Here is a 4,727-nt window from a genome sequence, read left to right as displayed (position 1 = left end):
CCATTCTTTCCGCGGTCTACCTCTGGGCACGTTGCCATTTACTTTACCTTGATACACTTGTTTCGTTAGTCGTTCATTTGGCATTCTCTCAACATGTCCGAGAGAATGATTAAGTTCTTGATTCAGCGAAAAACGAGAAAAAAAGTTAATTCCCTGGAAAACAGGGGAAAATATGGGAAAGTGTGTGAAATCTGTGATTTAATAAACCGCAATGAAGATATTCACATTTTGTGATCCAGGTTCTAAAATATAGATTATGGATTTTAGCTGGAAATATTTTTTTTAAAGAACAATACAATATTTATTGCCAATATAAAAAAAATTGAAAAATTCTGATCTTTCCAAAATCTTCCCGGCTTTTCTGAGTCCTAAAAATTCCTGGTTAATTCTCGGTTTTCCCGGTCAGTGGCGAAGCTGTATTCGAAAAACTTTGAATTTTTATTTCCCTTTAAAATCTATAGACACAGACTATAATTTATCGATTTAAATTCATATCGCTTGAGAAGAGTAACCGAGACTCGAAAATAGAGTAATTTCAGATTCTCTCTTTACCAACTGATGAGTAAATTAAAAGAAAAAATTAAAACAAGATTTATCTCATTATAAATTTCATCTTTCACTTTTAAAATAACAAAGTTTGATTCCATGTTTTTAAATTATTAAACCACTTTCCTCAAATAATCGTCGGTTGATAATGTAGAAGTTCTAAGGAGCCGCCCATAAACTACGTTACCAATTTTGGGATATTTTGAGCACATAGCCCAATTTCTCTCAAAGCAGGGGAAATAGGATGATTTTTCACGAAAATAAAGGAATACATTCTTTTTAATAAATTTAATTGTGAGATAATTTAAATGTCTAAGATTTAAAGTCAAAATACATTTGCATTTTCAACAAAACAATAGAGTCATCAACAAAACAAATTGTTAATCAAATAGTTGCATTTTTAACCAATAAAGACAAATTTCCAACCTTCAACAAAAAAGATTAATTTTCCATGAAGAAGTTTAATACTTTACCAGAAAAGTCGAATTTTCAACAACATTATTGAATTTTGAAGCCAAAAAGGCGAATTATCTACAAAATAGTTGAATTTTCTACCCAAAACTTGATTTGGTACCAAACAGTTTAATTTTTATAAAAATAGTTTAATCCTTAATACGAAAAAATAAATTTTTATAGCGCAGTTAAACTTTAAACCAAGTATTTGATTTTTCAACGATAAAAGACGAATTTTTAACAAAAAAACTTGTATGTCTTACAAGAATAGATTAATTTTCAATCAAACGATTACATTTTTAATCAAAAAAGTTGATTTTTCAGCAAATTACATGAATCCATAAATGGAAGTTAAATTTTTGAATATCAAAAATTAATTCTTAAACAAAGAAAAATAAAAATTATCGTCAAAACAGTTGAATTTTCTACCCAAAAGTTAATTTTCTACTAAACAGTTTTTTTTTCATAAAAATAGTTTAATTTTAAACCTAATAATTGAATTAATTTTTCAAAAAGTAGTTTACATTTAAACCAAATAGTTGATTTTGTAACAATAAGCCGAATTTTAAAATAATAGTTGAATCCTTAATAAAAGCAGATTAATTTTCCACCAAACAGTTGCATTTTTCACCAAAAAAGTATAATTTAAAAAAAAATACAAGAATCCAAAAATCGAAGTTACATTTTAGTTTCAAAAATTAATTTCTTTCAAAAATAAAATTAGTCAACATAGTTCAGTTTTCAAGCAAAAAAGTTAATTTTCCACTAAGAAGATTAATGCTCTGCCAGAAAATCCGAATTTTGAACAAAATGGTTTAATTTCAAAGCCAAAAATACATATTATCTACAAAACAGTTGAATTTTCTACCGAAAAGTTAATTTTTTATCAGTTTTATTTCCATAAACATAGTTTAATTTTGAACCTAATAGTCGAATCATCAACTAGAAAATATGATTTTTCAAGTAAATTAATAACTCTTGAAACAAAAAAAATTAATTTTTTTAAAAGTTGTTTACCTTTAAATCAAGTAGTTGATTTTCTTAACAATAACACGAATTTTTTACAAATTAGTTTAATCCTTAACAAAAGCACATTAATTTTCAACCAAGCAGTTGAATTTTAACCAAAAATGTCAATTTTAAACGTATTTGTAGCAAAATTGTGGAATTTCAAAGCCCAAAGGACAAATTATCTGAAAAACAGATGAATTTTCAACGCAAAAGTTAATTTTCTATCAAACAGTTCTATTTTCATCAACATAGTTTATTTTTTAACCTAATAGTTGAATTATCAAATAAAAAATTTGGCTTTTTAATTAAAATAATAAATCTTTAACTAAAAAAAAACAATTTTTTAATAATTTGCTTAACTTTAAATCAAGTAAATGATTTTTCGACAATAAAAGACGAATTTTTTACAAAATAGTTGAATCCTCAACAAAAAAAAAATTAATTTTCAACCAAAAATTTTCATTTTTAACCAAAGGAGTAGAATTTTCAACAAAATACATTAATTCAAAAATGGAATAGTTAATTTTTTTTAGTTCGAAAAATTAATTCTTCACCAAAAACAACACCTATTAAACAAAATAGTCCAATTTTCAACCGAAAAGATTAATTTTCCACTAAGAAGATTAATATTGTAAAAAAATAGTCGAATCTCCAACAAAATGCATCAATTTTCAACAAAGTTGTTGAAATTCGAAGCCACGAAAGACAAATTATCTACGAAACAGTTCAATTTTTAACCCGAAAGTTAATTTTCTAAAAAAATAATTTCTTTTTCATAAAAATAGTTTAATTTTTTTCCATGAAGTTGCAATTTTCAACCAAAAACATGAATTTTCAACACTAACGTTCATTTTTAACGAAACAGTTTTATTTTCTACCAAACTGTTGAAGTTCAAAGCCAAAAAGACTAATCTTCTACATAACAGCTCAATTTTCAACTTGAAAATATAAATTTTCAGCTAAAATGATGAATCGGCAACAAATAAAGTTAAATGCATTTTTTTTAAACAATACTATAATCCTTAACAAACAATAAAACAGATCATTTTCAAACAGTTGCATTTTTAAACCAAAAAGACGAACTTTCGGCCACGTAGTTGAATTCTCAACAAATTAAAAAAATATATTTTAAGCCAACAATAGAAGTTACATTTTCAATGAAAAAAATTATTTCTCAACGAAAAAGAAACGAATATTCAAACACATATTTAAAATTTCAACCAAAGAGATGACTTTTCAACTGAAATTATGAATCTTAAAAAAATTAAACGTTCAACAAAATGTTTCGACATAGAACCTAAAAGATAAAACATTTTTAATAAAATAATTAAATTTACTTCCAAATGGTAGCATTTTTAACTAAACAAGATAAATTTCGAACCAAAAATATAATAGTAGACTTTTCAACCAAAAATAGTCGGATTTTCAAATCAAGTTCTTTTACTTTATTTCGCATTTAAGCAAAAAACGAGAAAACCCGAAAGTTTTTTAAAAACTGGTCGAAATAAAATATTCCTGAAAGTACATTTTCTAGAAAACTGATCTGTAGCAAAATTCGGAATTTTTTTTCAAATTCATCATCAGGAAACGCGTTAATAAACTGTAATTGAAAAAGGCGATAATTACATAAATTAGAGTTTAGACAAAACCCTTTACTTTATTTTTTTCTCACTGGGAGCCTTTAAACTCGAGACCTTTATTTCTATTCGAAACTTCACGCTAAAATTGAGAATTATGGAATAAAATAATGAATTTTCAGTTTTCGTTCTTTAATATTCAGAGTAGCCGTTTTTAAGCTGCAAAATTTTCCACTTGAAGTAATAAAAACTGAGCTTTAAATGAAAGCACTCAAAGTGAAACTGTTAAATTTTGAACTTTTAAAATTTTTTAATTACAATATTTTGTATTCAAATTCTCAATAATTTACGCTTATAAAATTTTAGGTACTAACATTTTTTAATATAAAAAATATATTTATCCACGTTATCATTTTTAATGCTCTAAATTAAAAAATCAATCAATGAACTTTAAAATTTTCAAAAGTATATAATATTAAGGACTTTTAAGCTAAAAGTATCAAATATTGAAAAATTGGAAAAAATTTTAATGAACACTTCTTAAATTAGAAATTCAACTGTTTTATTTTTAAATAGTTTAAACATCCTTGGAAGGCTTCAAAATTTTATTTCAAAATCTCGAGAAATCTAGAAGTTGTTTTAAATTTGAAATTATTTTGGACATTTGTTCAGAACTTTTAAATATCTGTCAAAATTAATTGAATTTTTTCTACAATTTTCAGAAAATCCTGCAAAGGGGGAGGGTCGGTAAGGCCGGTTTTTGGCCTAATTTTTTTTTGGACCAAAAAATCTGAAAAAATCATGGTAGTATCTTATAAGTATCCCGAGTCGATTGCACGCTAAACGGACTACCCTCCACCCCCCAGCCACCCCTAAAAATATAGGAAACACCACTACCCACCAACTGTATTTTCGAGAGATTTGACACTCTTAAACATGTATTCTGAGGTTAGCTCGGGTTTACTATGGTTTTCGGGGTCACCGAATACAAATCTGGCGTCACCTTTATCGCATCAGGTTCAAGGTCATGACCTTGAACCTGACGCGATATAGGTCAGCGGACACCAGGTTCGTAATCAGCGACCCCAAAAACCTATAACATTTTTTTTTTATTTTTTACCGTTTTTTCTCGATTTGACC

This window comes from Belonocnema kinseyi, chromosome 3 (genome assembly GCF_010883055.1).
Source record: "Belonocnema kinseyi isolate 2016_QV_RU_SX_M_011 chromosome 3, B_treatae_v1, whole genome shotgun sequence".
Classification (NCBI taxonomy): domain Eukaryota; kingdom Metazoa; phylum Arthropoda; class Insecta; order Hymenoptera; family Cynipidae; genus Belonocnema; species Belonocnema kinseyi.
Note: the sequence above shows the minus strand (reverse complement) of the source record.